The sequence below is a fragment of the Artibeus jamaicensis genome, unplaced genomic scaffold, assembly GCF_021234435.1.
Source record: "Artibeus jamaicensis isolate MK-2021 breed Jamaican fruit bat unplaced genomic scaffold, CSHL_Jam_final contig_65, whole genome shotgun sequence".
Classification (NCBI taxonomy): Eukaryota; Metazoa; Chordata; class Mammalia; order Chiroptera; family Phyllostomidae; genus Artibeus; species Artibeus jamaicensis.
The window spans coordinates 1,419,134-1,434,582 of record NW_026521913.1 but is presented as its reverse complement, the minus strand read 5'-3'; positions in this window follow the sequence as shown (position 1 = coordinate 1,434,582).

Genomic DNA, 15,449 nt, shown 5'->3' with positions numbered 1-15,449 from the left:
GAGCTGCTCTTGTTGGTTGGAGCTGCCCAGCTCCAGTTAGGACTGGGAAAGCCTTAGTCCTATTTGTTGAAATATGATTCCAGGAATCCCTTTCTTTACAAGGGGGAGTTAAGGCAGGAAGTTCAGTGCAGGCTTTTCCCTGAAGTGCAATTTGTATGAGAGGCCCTTATGTAGAAATGGTTACTAGGCCCAGTGTTTTAGTTTTGAGCCCAGTGGGCCACCAGTAGCCCTTCTTACTAGGTGTCTTCTTTCTCAGGATTCACAACATGTAATTTCATTTGATAATATTAGTCTGTAGCATAACCTCTCAGACATGGTACCTGAGTCTGTACTTTTAAAGGGGAGAAAACACATTGTCCTCTAAATGTGTACATTATTTGGTAAGTTAAAAACATTAAAAATAAGAGGCCTATGGAGGAAATGTCTAAGCTAAAAAGAGGCAAGCCTCTCTTTAGTTATTGAGAAAAATCATTCCTGAGGAGCTCTTGGTCTCAAAAATAATAGTTGATTTAAAAAATAATTTTTAGCAAAGATGCTCAATATGGCTAGCTACCAGAGAGATGCAAATTAAAACCACAATGAGATACCACTTCACACCAGTCAGAATGGTCGTCATAAACACAGCAACAAACAAGTGTTGGAGAGGTTATAGAGAAAAGGGAACCTTAGTGCACTGTTGCTGGGATTGCAGACTGGTACAACCACTATGGAAAACAGTGTGGAATTTTCTCAGAAAACTAAAAATGGATCTGCCTTTTGACCCAGCAGTTCCACTGCTAGGATTATATCCTAAGAACCCTGAAACACCAATCCAAAAGAACCTATGAACCCCAATGTTCATAGCAGCACAATTTACAATAGCCAAGAGTTGGAAGCAACCTAGGTGCCCATCAGTAAATGAATGGATCCAAAAACTATCATACATTTACACAATGGAATACTACACAGCAGAAAGAAAGAAGGAGCTCCTATCCTTTGCAACAGCATGGATGGAACTCAAAAGCATTTTGCTAAGTGAAATAAGCCAGGTGGTAAAAGACAAATACCATATGATCTCACCTTTAAAAGGAACCTAATTAACAAAACAAACAAGCAAGCAAAATATAACCAAACACACTCGAAGAGAGAACAGGATGATAGTGACCAGAGGGGAAAGGAGAGGGAATTTCAGGGGAAAAGGGGAAGGGTTTGCAGGAACAAGTATAAAAGACACATGGACAATAACAAGGGGGATGTGGAAATTGGAGGGAGGTGGGAGGGCTGGGATGGGGGGGTAAAAGGCAGAAAACTGTACTTGAACAACAATTAAAATAAAAAAATAAAAAATAATTTTAAATCATATATTAAAAATATAAGTGGTTCACATTATAGGAAGGTGAAGGTATAAGTAATAAGTGGGCATAGTAAATTTATGATGAGTCATTCTTAATTTAAATATGTATACATATACATATATATATATACATATATATATTTGACCGTATTGTTATGGAACTCTTTTGCATTATTCACTTAAAAAAGAAAGTCAAGCAATATAGAACTGCATGAAGAAATCACACTAAATCCCATCACCCAGACAAAATATTCACTAACATTTGGTGAATACTATTTACAGATATGAATAATATCTTTATGAATAACAGAGATGGAATGTATATAATTATGGCTGAAATCTTAGTCCTGTACTAGAAACATTACATAGGAAAATTAATTGTAGGATGTCAGAGGAATGATGAAGTGAGAAATTCCCTTGGTCTCTCCCCATGAATTTTCAACAACCCAAACAACCATATCTCAACAAGTTTCCCTGCTCAACACACAAATATGCTTAGTAATCTGTGCATTAAAACATTTAAAGGTGGGCAAGGGAACAAAATGGCAAAAGGGGAGTGGGGCTGACATGATCCAGGGATGCAGCCTAGCAGCTGAGAGCTCACTGCAGGGCTTAGCTGGGAAAAGGGAGGAATCTGGTTGTTGTAAACACCACCTTCAGCCAGGAGCAACAGAGACTCAGTGGGCACTTCTGCAGGAGTGAGCAACACTAGCTGCAGCTGAACTGAGAGTCCTAGGCAAGAACACAGCATGAGAGAAAGGTCTCAGTTGTCAGGCAATTGGCAATTCAGACACTGAAATAAAGCCTGACTGCCTCCCCTTCACCTCCCACACAGATCACCTTCCTTTGCCCATGGTGTCTGTTGGGAAGCACTTTAACTATGAGCTGGAAAACAGATCTTGTAGAATCACATTTATCCCTGAGCAAAGGGTACATACACTTTGTGACCAGCCCCAGGGACAGGACAGAGGAAGGCCACATCACTGGGAGAGCAAAACAACAAAGAACCTGGAGGGATCCCCCAGCCCACCCCGATGCATCACATAGTTACACTGACTGCAGAGGCTGCAGGAGAGAGTGCTGGGATCTCATAGAGCTAACAAACCAAAAAAATCCTTGTGATTTAGCACAATCTACTGGAAAAAAAATACACCTCTTTGTGTTAATCTGCTAAAGCACTGACATACACACATTGATGACTAGCCAGAGAAGGAATTCATCAAATACCATGAATAGCTAAGGTAGTGAGGCAGCTCAGAAAGAAAACGAGAAATCTCCACAAAACAAATGTAAAGACATGGAAATATGTGGCATAAATTACAGATAATTCAAAATTGCAGTCCTGAAAATATTCAATGAGATGCAAGAAAATATAGAAAGTTAATTTAGTGAGCTCAGAAAACAACTTAACAAACAAAACAAGTACTTCATCAAAGAGTCTGAAATGTTAAAAAGAAACCAAACAGAAATCCTGGAGATGAAGACTTCAGTTAAAGAGATGATGGATGAACTAGCAAGCATAGGAAATAAAGCAAACCAAGTGGAGGAAAGGATTTGTGATATTGAAGATACAAATCTAGAAATAATGCAGAGGGAAGAAGAGGGAGACTTGAGCATTAAAAAAATGAAATAACTCTACAAGAACCATCTAACTCCTTCAGAAAGAGTAATGTAAGAATAACAGGTATACCAGAAGAAGAAGAGAGGGAAAACAGAGTGGAGAGTCTATTCAAACAAATAATTGATGAGAGCTTCCCAAACCTATGGAAAAATATAGATCCTCAGGTCCAAGAAACAAACAGAACACCTACTTACCCTAATTCAAAGAAGCCCTCTCCAAGACATATTGTATTAAAACTATAAAAAATTAATGATTAAGAAAGGAATCTCAAAGCAGCCAGGGAGGAGGGAAAGAAACCTATAAAGAAAAGCCTATTAGGTTATCATTAGACTTCTCAGCAGAAACTCTACAAACCAGAAGAGAGTGGAAACAAATATTCAAGATACAGAAAGATAAATTACCATCCGAGAAGAATATATTCAGCAAAGTAATCCTTTAAATAGGAAAAAGAAATAAAGACTTTTCTGGACATACAGAAGCTGAGGGATTTTATCACTACAAGACCTTCATCGCAGGATATACTCAAGGTGATTATTCTACCTGAAACAAAGAAAATAAGGTAACAAATCTTTGAATAAAATCACCAACTAACTTACATAAATCGGAATAATTTGTGAAAAGCAAAGCATAAAATGGGAAGGAGAAAGTCTGAACTGACAAAGGATGATGGAGGACAGAGGCATTCAAAAGAAAAAAGACTACCTATGAAACTTTTTTTCATTATATGGATACAATGGTAACCACGCACACACACACACACACACACACACACACAAACCCAAAACTCAGACACTTAGCACAGAAAAAGTGGAAGCAGAGGAAAGAAGTATGGAATACCACTGAACAAAACAACAGAAAGAAACACAAAGGAAATTAACCAATGGAAGCACATAGCTACCATAAAGCGAAAGATAATATGGCTATTTAAAAAGCCACATACATCAGTAATTATCCTAAATGTAAATGAACTGAATTCACCAGTAAAAAGGCACAGAGGAGCAGATTGAATCAAGAAAAAAACCCCAAACATATGCTACCTTCATGAGACACATTTAAGCTGCAAAGATGAAGGCATATTCAAAGTGAATTTCCAAGAAAATAACATCTACAGAAAATCAGGTGCAGACATACTTATATCTGACAAAATAGATTTCAAATTAGCAAAGGTAACAAGAGACAAAGACAGACATTCTATAATGGTAAAAGGAACACTACATCAAGAAGACATACAATTATGTGTCTTCTTGACATATATATACACACCCAATCAGGGAGCACCAAAATATATAAAGCAACTACTAACAGAATTAAAGAGAAACAGACCAAAACTCAACCATAGTTGATGACCTTAATACTTCATTGACAGCTCTACACAGCCCATCCAAACAGAAAATCAAAAAAGAAATATCTACCTTAAATGATACATTAGACAAGTGGAAATAACTGACATCTACAGAGCCTTCCATCCTTCCATCCCAGAACATCAGATTATACATTCTTCTCCAGATTATACATAGAACATTCTGAAGGATAGACCACATGTTGGGTAACAAAACTGGCCTCAATAAATTCAAGAAGATTGAAATTATACTAAGCATATTCTCTGGCCAGTGAATTTTACCAAACATTCAAAGAAGATTTGATACCTATCCTTATCAAATGGTTCAAAAACACTGAAGAAGATGCAATACTTCTTACACATTTTATGAGGCAACATAAACCTGATACCAAAACCTCACAATGATAACACCAGAAAAGAAAACTACAAACCATTATCTCTGGTGATGAATATGGATGAACAAATTCTAAACAAAATACTAGCAAATATAATACAACAATACATGAATACATCATGATCAAGTGGGGTTTAGTCCAGAGGCACAAGGATGGTTCAACATAAAAATATCAATCAATGCAATACACCACATTAACAAAACAAAGGAAAAATTATATGATCTTATGAACAGATGCAGAAAAAAGTATTTGATGAGATATAACATCGATTTATGATCAAACTTTCAATAAAATGTGTGTAGAAAGTACCTCAACATAATAAAGGCCATATATGACAAACCCTCAGCCAATATCATAGTTAAAGCTTTTCCTCTAAAATCAGGAACATAACAAAGATACCCATTCTCACCACTGTTACTCAGCATAGTTCTGCAAGTCCTAGCTAGAGCAATCAGGCAAGGAAAAGAAACAAAAAGCACCTAAATTTGGAAGAAAGAAGTAAATGTATCACTTTTTGCAGATGGCACAACTCTGTAAATAGAAAACCCTGAAGACTCCACCAAAAACTATTAGAAACAATAAGCACAGTAAAATTGCAGAATACAATTTCCATGTACAAAAATTCACTGCTTTCCTATATGCTGACAATGAAACTTCAGAAAAAAAAAGAAAACAAACAAAAAAATTCCTTTTGCAACTGCAACCAAAAAGAATAAAATACCTAGGAATAAACTTAACAAAGGATGTGAAGGACCTATATACTGAAAACTACATAGCACTATTAAAAAAGACTGAAAAAGTCACAATAAAATGGAAAGATAGTCCATGTTCATGGACTGGAAGAAGCAATTAAATTAAATGGCCATATTAACCAAAGCAATATGCAGATTTAAAGCACCCCCTCAAAATCCCAATGTCCCTTTTGGAAGAAGTAGAAAGAAGTCATCAGATTTGTAGGGAACCCCCAAAGGCCCAAAATAGCCAAATCAATCCTGAGAAAGAAGAATGAATCCAGAGGTATCATACTACTTGACTTTAAATTATACTACAAAGTGAAGTCTGGCCAGATGGAGATATACATAGATATACTTTGCTTCTCCACACAACCAAAAGGTTAACAACCAATTTAAAAACAAAAAACAACCAGAACTGCAAGAAAGTCAAACTGTATGGAAGTTTGACAACCAAGGAGTTAAAGAACAAATATTCATCCATGGTAGGAGGGGCAGGAATGGGAAGCTGAGGCAGAGAGGACCCTGGGACAGAAGTGGGCAGGCTGGCAGACCGGCAGTCTCATATTTGCATGCAGATAAGCTGAGAGGAACACCTGGGGAGAGAGAGAAACTGCGCAACCCAAAGTTCCAGCATGGGAAACTAAAGCCTCAAAATCTCTGAGTGAAAAAACCTGTGGAGGTTGCAACAGTAGGAGAAACTCTCAGTCCCACAGGAGAGTCCCATGGGAGAGACCTACAGGGTCTATGAATGTACACAAATTCACCCACCCAGAAATCAGCACCAAAAGAGCCTGATTCACTTGTGGGAAGCAAGGGAAGTGATGGAAAGTGGGGTGAATGCTGAGCAAGCATGCATGCAGCATTGTTCTCTCTGATCCTTGTTGGAAACCATCCTGTCTGGTTTCAGGAGCTGTAATCTGGCCAACAAGTAAAAAGGCCCCATGGCTAGGGGACCTTGGGACCATAAGCCACTAAGGATACAAAACTTATCCTCCCAGCAGGGGCGCAGCTTCTGCCCTCTTTACTTTACCCTGCTTGGACCCTGGAGGATGGCTGGATAGTCAATGACAAGTAAGATTTTTTCAAGGAAGGAACCTAATACAGGCACAGTTGTGAAGGGCCATCCGGGAAGGATTTAAGGGATTATGGAGGAGGAACAAAAGACCCTTACCCCTTGGCTTTGTCATAGCCTGAGTCTTCATTCTATCTGTAAAAAGTCTCCTGATCTCTTGGCTACCTTGCATCCCCCACCTGATTCAGGCCTTAAACAATGCCAAAGTGGGATGCAGCCCTGTGCAGGGACATCAATTTCCAGGAGCAATCAGACCTGAGAAAGAATGCATTAAGTCTTTTGAACCTTACTTTGCTAAGAATGTCCTCAAGCTATTCACGCTGTTTAGGGTCCAAGCACAAAGTAAGTTTGTTTCACCAGGTTTAATGGCCTATTGATGTCACCCTGTCTACCAGACCCTGACTCAAAAAGACCCCCATGATCCTATGAATGTTATCTGTTAACCTTGCTTCCTTTGTTTGATCATTACTGTCTGACATTGATTGATGAAATTTACATGCATGCTGTGTATATCTGTACAAACTGAACTCAGTAAAAGCCCATTCAGAAAGAGGCTGGAGGCCTTTCTCCTCTAAGAGATTGGCCAGACTTTTCTCCCCAAGCAGACCATGTCTTGGTAGATTTATTCTCATCCTCAGTGGCCAGGAGAGCTCTGCTTGATGGAGTTCACCCATAGATTCCTCCTCTACATACAACTCCACAACAGCGAAATAGGTTGCTCTATCCTGGCAAATACCTAAGGCTCAGTTCCTTACAATGTAACAGGTGTGCTGAGATGAAGAAATATGGCCCAAATGAAAGAGCAGATCAAAGCTCCAGAAAAAGAACTAAGTGATGAGGAGATAGACAACCTATCAGATGCAGAGTTCATAATATTGCTTATCAGGATGTTCACAGAAATAAGTATGTTCACAAAATAGAGGAAGAAACAAAGGCTATGCAAAATGAAATGAAGGAAAATGTACAAGGAACCAACAGTGAAGGGAAAGAAACCAGGACTCAAAGCAATGATTTGGGACAAAAGGAAGAAATAAACATCCAACCAGAACAGAATGAAACAAGAATTCAAAAACGTGAGCAGAGGCTGAGGAAACTCTGGAATAACTTTAAGCGTTCCAACGTATGAATCATAGGGGTGCCAGAAGAAAAAGAGGAAGACCAAGAAATTGAAAACTTATTTGAACCCGAATGAATAATGAATGAAAACTTTCCCAATTTGGTGAAGGAAATAAACTTCCAGGAAGCCCAAAGAGTCCCAAAGAAATTAGATCCAAGGTGGAACACACCAAGACACATCATAATTAAGTTACCTAAGATTAAACATAAAGAGAGAATCTTAAAAGCAGCAAGAGAAAAGGAGACAGTTACTTACAAAGGAGTTCCCATTAGACTATCAGCTGATTTCTCAAAAGAAACCTTGCAGGCAAGAAGGGGCTGGAAAGAAATATTCCAGGTTATGAAAGGCAAGGACCTTCACCCAAGATTACTCTATCCAACAAAGCTATCATTTAGAATTGAAGGGCAGATAAAATGCTTCCCAGATAAGGTCAAGTTAAAGGAGTTCATCGTCACCAAGTGCTTATTATATAAAATGTTGAAGGAACATATCTAAGAAATTGAAGAAGATCAAAAACTATGAACAGTAAAATGACAGCAAACTCACAACCATCAACAACTGAACCTAAAAAACAAAAACTATAACTAAGCAAACAGAACAGGAACACAATCACAAAAAATGGAGATCATGTGGAAGGTTAACAGTGGGGAGAGGAAGGGGAAAATTGGGGGGAAGATAAAGGGAATAAGAAGCATAATTAGTAGGCATAAAATAGATAGGGGGAAGTTAAGAATAGTATAGGAAATGTAGAAGCCAAAGAAGTTATATGTGCAGCCCACGGACATGAACTAAGTGTGGGAGGAATGCTGGAGAGAGACATGGTGCAGAACAGAGGGGTAATATAGGGGAAAAATGGGATAACAGTAATGGCATAATCAATAAAATATATATTTAAAATAAATTATACTACAAAGCTACAATAATCAAAACATCATGGAAATGTCAGAAAAACAGGCACACTGACCAGTGGAACAGAACTGAAAGCCCAGAAAACAAAACCACACATATATAGGCAAGTAATTTTTAAAATTTTATTTATTTATAGACAAATAGGAAGGGAGTGAGAAAAAGAGGGTGAGGAACATCAGTGTGAAGTTCTGGCCAAGATGAAGATGTAGGTAGAAACCCTTCACTCCCTCACAAAACCAAAAGGAGGATTACAACCAATACAAAATCAATAAACAACCAGAAGTGCCAGAAAATCAAACTTCAGGGAACTCCGACAACCACAGAATTAAAGAAATGGTCAAACAGAACAACCAGACCAGTAAGGCAGTGGACGGAGAGAAATCACGGTGTGACTATGGAACTTGCAGGCAGGGCTGGCTGAACAGGAAACTGAGGCTCAGAGGTAGCTGTGGACTATGACAGTTACTGCAGTGGGAGAAACTCCCAGTCTCACACAAGAGTTCGTTGTAAAGTGGGCTAGAGATGGGTAGGCAAGCTGCATTGTTTCCTCTCTGGTCCTTCCCCCACAGTCATTGCCCCAGTGAAGCAAGGAGGTTTACCCAGCCTGGGTGAATACCCAAGGCCCCACCCCTTTACAATTTACAAGGACCCCAAAAAAAGAAATAGGGCCAAAATGAAAGAACAGTGCAAAACCTCAGAAAGACAGCTAAGTGATGAGGGTATAACCAACTTATCTGATGGAGAATTTAAAGCCCTGGTCATCAAAATGTTCACAGAACTGATTGAGCTTGGTGGAAAAATGAAAGACACACAAAATGAAATAAAGCAAAATATTCAGGGAATCAACAGTGACAGGAAGGAAAACAGGACTCAAAACAACAATTTGCAACAAAAGAAAAAAATAAACATCAGAGCAGAACAGAATGAAGAAACAAGAGTTCCAAAAAAATGAGCAACCTGGCTGGTGTAGCTCAGTGGATTAAGTGCGGGCCTGAGAACCAAAGGATTGCTATTCAGTTCCCAGTCAGGGCACATGCCTGGGTTGCAGGCCAGTTCCCAGCAGGGGACACAGCAGAGGCAACCATACTTTAATATTTCTCTCCCTCTCTCCTTCCCTTCCCCTCTAAAGATAAATAAATAAAATATTTTTAAAAACAAATTTAAAAAAGTGAGCAGAGGCTGAGGAAACTCTAGGATAGCTTTAAGCATTCCAACATATGAACCATAGGGGTGCCAGAAGGAGAAGAGGAAGATCAAGAAATTGAAAACTTATTTGAAGATATAATGATGGAGAACTTCCCCAATCTGGCAAGGGAAATAGACTTCCAGGAAGTCCAGGAAGTTCGGAGAGTCCCAAAAAGGTTGGACCCAAGGAAGCACACACCAAGGCACATCATAATTACATTACCCAAGATGAAAGATAAGGAGAGAATCCTAGAAGCAGCAAGAAAAAAGGAGATAGTTACTTACAAAGGAGTTCCCATAAGGCTATCAGCTGATTTCTCAAAAGACACCTTGCAGGCAAGAAGGGGCTGGAAAGAAGTATTCCAAGTCATGAAATCCAAAGACCCACATCCAAGATTGCTCTATACAGCAAAGCTTTCGTTTAGAATGGAGGGACAAATAAAGTGCTTCTCAGATAAGATCAAGATCAAGGAGTTCATCATCATCAAGTCCTTATTGTATGAAACATTAAAGGGACTTATCTAAGAAAAAGAAGATAAAAAAAGATGAACAGTGAAAGGACAGCAAACTCATAGTTATTAAGAACCACACCTAAAACAAAAGCAAACCAAGAGAACAGCTAGATCGAGAGTAGAACCATAGAAATGGAGATCACATAGAGGGTTAGCAACAGAAGAGTGGGAGGAGGAGAAGCAGAGAGAAGTTACAGAGAATAATTAGCATAGATGGTAGATAGAAAATAGATAGGGGGGAGGGCAAGAATAGTTTGGGAAATGTAGAAGCTAGAGAACTTGTGACACATGGACATGAACTAAAGAGGGGGAAGGGGGGAGGGGGCGTGCAGGGGGGAGGGGAATGAAGAGGGGGAAATGGGACAATTGTAATGGCATAATCAATAAAATATATTTTAAAAAGAGACTAAAATATTCCCATAAGAAAAAAAAAGAAAAAAATTGCTAGAAGCCACGGGGAGAATTGACATGTGAACCCAACAGTACATGAAAAGCAGGTTTTTCTAGACTCTGCCATACCTTTTGGGGGACTTACTAGGAAAAAAATTCTCTGAGTCCATGTAAACTTTTATTTATTATTTATTTTGGAATAGTAAACCTTTACTTGTGGTTTACTTTTTGGTAAAAAAATTATCATCAGAATTTAATATATCAACCTAATTGTCAGAGCTTCCAGGCACTGCATCTAATTTGTTTAATTATTTGGTGATTTTTCGAATCCATGCAATGCACTGATGAGTCCCCTCCAAAGTGCTTGATAATGTGCTCAGGTTTGAATCAATATAATGGAATCTTCTTGAATGTTTTTTTTTTTCAACTTAAAGTTTTCCTGTATGTAAACCTTAAATGCTTGGTCTAAGAACATGAGCAAGACTTTTCAGCATCCATTTAGTATAATATATGAACAAAATGAGGTAGTGAAAGTTAGTGATTTCAAAAGTTTTTTAATGTATAATGTTCCTTGCTGGTCTCACAATGTTTTATTTCTTCCCCCAGTGCCTGAGCTAACAACCTTTCAGGCACTTTGCCTATATCTCTTCTGAGGATAATAACAAATGCAGATTCTGGGCCCAGCCCCTCTAACTGTATCCCAGCTTCTAGGGATGGAGCTGGGTTCAACTATGTTAAGAATTTTCCCAGGTACTTCTAAAGGCAGGGTTGAGAACCACTCACACAAAGGTCTTCAGTGTTTCATTCACTGGGTTTCTCATCTTTCTAAATTTTCTCTTGAAAATCACAGTCCCAATGGGAGTGGTAACACTCCCTAGCCTTGATAAAAGAAAATCCTAAATTTAAATCCATTGGTCGATTCATACTTGAGTTAACATGTTTGAAGATTAATCTTGCCCAAAGGGAAGAAATGAGTTTCTTTTTTCCAAAAAAGCAAACTCTTATCTTATGTGAGAAAACAGCAGGAAATGGCATTTTGCCCTTTTAAAATTCTGTGCCCCCAGCCTGAATCAGCAATTCGCATGTGATCACAGTCACCTTCCATGTTTACAAATCAAAGCTTTTACCTGCCTGGGGTAGAGGCATATCTTTGTCTCAGATCGCTTTGTTACCTCCTATAAACCCTCCTATTATGCTTTTTGAGTGGAGCACTAGGTGGGCCCCACAGCCCTTACTCATCTTCAGGCTGGTTGCCATTAGGGAGTACTTGCCCTGAACAACTTTATCCTGCAGACCTCCAGTGACCCATCAAAAACTTGCTTAACATTCATTTTTTTTTTTTTTCACTAATGGGTTCCATACATAGTTGCTGCCTTTTGATTAAATGGAGTCACACTGATTATATTTTCTACATCATAAATACTTCCTAAGCCCCTTTCTTCTCCATCCCACACACCTGGTTCTCTGCGATGCTCATTGGCTCTTACCTGGACATCTGCAGTAGCTCTCTAATCAGGCTTAACTGCCTAAACTCTCATCCCCTTCAAACTCAGCCCACACATTGATTGGCAAGAATCAACTACCATATTTTGCTATGTATAATGTGCACTTTTTTGCTCAAATGTTTGAGGGAAAAATAAGGATGAGCATTATACATGGGTAGTACAAATTTTGTATCTATATAAATGCTTTTATTTCTTTTACTTATGCTTGTGTGTTAAAAATGTAACGCTAGAAAGCAATAATGATATCTGTGTGCAAAATAATACCCTGGAATATGATAATCAGTTTTATATATAAATAAAAAATTGAATTAAAAGTTAAAATGAAAGTTTTTTTCCTGAAAGTTTGGGCCCAAAGTGTGGGTGTGCAGTATACATGGGAGGGAATTATACACAGCAAAATACAGCATTTAAAACTCAGATATGGTCAGTTCTTATCCCTGCTTAACACCCTCCAGAGGCTCCTGCTACTATTATCCCCACTGCTCAGTTAAGTCACTAGGACTTTTATGACCTGGTCTCAGCCCACTTCCTTAGCAGCCATCCCATTGCTCTGGCCTCACCAAATCCCCTAGCAAAGTTGATTTACGGCTCTCCATGCACCCTATGGGTCCCTATGGGTATTGTTTTCATCACTTCCTGTCATCCTGATGCTGAGGAAGGGATAGTGTCCTCTGGTTATGAGCAGCCAAGTATATACATGGCCCTGGACAGATGAGACTGATAGCAGTTAACTGGTCACATATACTCACTGCCCAGTGAGGAGGACACCAACACTATGCAGGGCTACACAAAGGCTGCACTTGGAAACAGAGCAAACATGTTTCCCGAGGAGGTTGATTTTATAGTATCAAAAGAATGGGGTGACCTCTGGTTTATGGAGGAGCCAGTGATTGGCTTCTTTGAACAATTCTAGGGGCTGACTGGAAACTGAAACGCGTTTCTGAGAGATAAGTAGGAACTGTGATTGGTCCCCTTGACAAGAAGGGTTGTTTTGCAAGGGGACCTTTTCCCTAGGAGCAGGATGTGGAAGGGAACTTGTGGTTAGGGCATTTGAGTCTTTCCCAGTTTTACCAGGTATCAAAAGCAGCACCTAACATTGGGCCTTATATTCACAGGCATGAGGGCTTCTGCCCCCTATACTTTTCCATCTTCTCATTCCTAATGACTCTCCAGGCTAACTACTGGTCGCCCTTTATTTGTCAGCTCAGACAGCCTCACCAGCAGACACTTCTCCTGACCTCTCTCCTCCAGCTAGGTCACTTATCCATCCTAAATAGCCCTCATTGCAACCTCTTGCTAAAAAATTACATTACATTTTCTGTCTTTCCTCTGTACTATAATCTTGAGGAGTGGGACCCTGAAGAACTTACTTGTTTTCGAGTCCTCAGTGCCTGTCCAAGAAAAGATAGACATTTTAAGAATATAACTCAAAAATTTGCTTTTACAAAGAAGTTCCAATTTGCTTTTACTAAATTTTACACTGTCAGATAAAGCAACCCTCAGAGAAAACAAGCAATGACAAAAAATGTTAAACTGTAGTAGAAAACTGTGAAGGGAAATTATTTAAAAATTGTTCTGCTAATATATCCTGTCCCTCCTCTTTTTCACAATGTTTCATTTGGCCCCATTGAACTGTCTTCCTTCAGACTGCCTTGGAGATTGTGCTGTCCTCCTCTTTAACTGTTAAGTACAGGTTCAAAGAGAATTTTTAATCCCAAAACACCATTTCAAAACAGTGTATTGGTAACCAGTTCCTATGGCGAGGATCTGAGCTAACCTTTATATCCTATAGAGGGTATTCCAAACAGCAATAAATGTCATACCTGGACCAGTGAATCTAGGGCTTCTGGCCTGAGGTATTTGGGATCACTACCTCCAAAAACTTTCAGGTAAGAAACTAACACACGCACACGCACACACACACAAAGCTTTTATAATCCCCAACCTACCCACAGAAGTACCCAATATCTCATGACTGGTAAGAAGCAGAGCCAGATTCAAACCCAGGTGTGCACAACCACTGAGACTGTGAAGAGCTAGGCTCCGCCGGGAAGTGATTCTAGTGAGCAGGCTGATGTGGAGGATCATGTACAGCAAGGAGGACACACCAGCAGCCTGGGGATCTGCTGAGCCCTAACACGTTTTGTTGGGCCTGCACTGTATTTAAATATTTTCCAATTTTTATACTGTTGTAGAATACCCATAATAGAAAATTTACATCTTAACTGCTTTAAGTGTATAGTTCAATGGTATTAAGTACATTTATGTTGTTGTGCAATCATCATGACCATCCATCTCACAGAATTCTTCACCTTGTTAAACTGAAATTCTTTCCCCTTTAACACTCACTCCCCACTCTCCCCTCTACTAGTGCCTGGCAACCACTATACTTTCTGTAGAATTTCTACACATTAGACAATGCTAAGTACCTCAAATAAGCAGAATCATATAGTACTTGTCTTTCTATGACTGGCTTGTTTTTCATAGCATAATGTCCTCATGGTTGTCCATGTTGTCGCATGTGCTAAAATAATCCTTCCTATTAAGGCTGAATAATATTTCATTGTATGTGTATGCCACACTTTGTTTACCGATTCACCCACCACTGGACACCTGGGTTGCTCCCATGTTTTAGCTATTGTAGATAATGATGTTATAAAGTTGTATGTGCAAATAACTCTGAAACCATTTTCCATTCTTTTGAATATATACCCCAAAATGGAATTGCTGAGTCATAGGTAATTCTATTTTCAATTTTTTGATAAATAACCACACTGTTTTCCACAGCAGTTGTACTATTTGGGTGTCCCATCAATAATGCATAAGTGCCCCAATTTGTCCACATTGTCACCAACACTTTTTACAAAATAACAATTATCCTAATGGGTATGAGATGGTATTCCATTGTAACTCAATTTGCATTTCTCTAATGATTAGTGATGTTAAGCATCTTTTCATACCCGTATACAATGTTTTTCTAAAAATAGTTACCAACATGAAAAATCTGGAAGTTGCACAACTCAAAATTCCTGGTCTCTTTTGACAAATCAGAAGACCTGGCAGAGCTGGACACTTATTCACACAATGCAACAGCTGGAGAGGCAAGCATTCTCCCGCTCACCACACTCACCAATACTCCCTGTTTCCTGACCTGTGGGAATGTTCAGCATTGCCCTCAACTTGTCCATGTGTCCAAATGTTTAGGTAAATGATTCACCCCCAATCAGTCTCATATGCCCCAAGTCCTCTGGTCAGGCTTCTGGAATACTGCAGGAGCAGCTCTGGGGACCACATGTGACTGGAGCCTCCACTTTGAGCCACCACTTCTTTTTTTTAA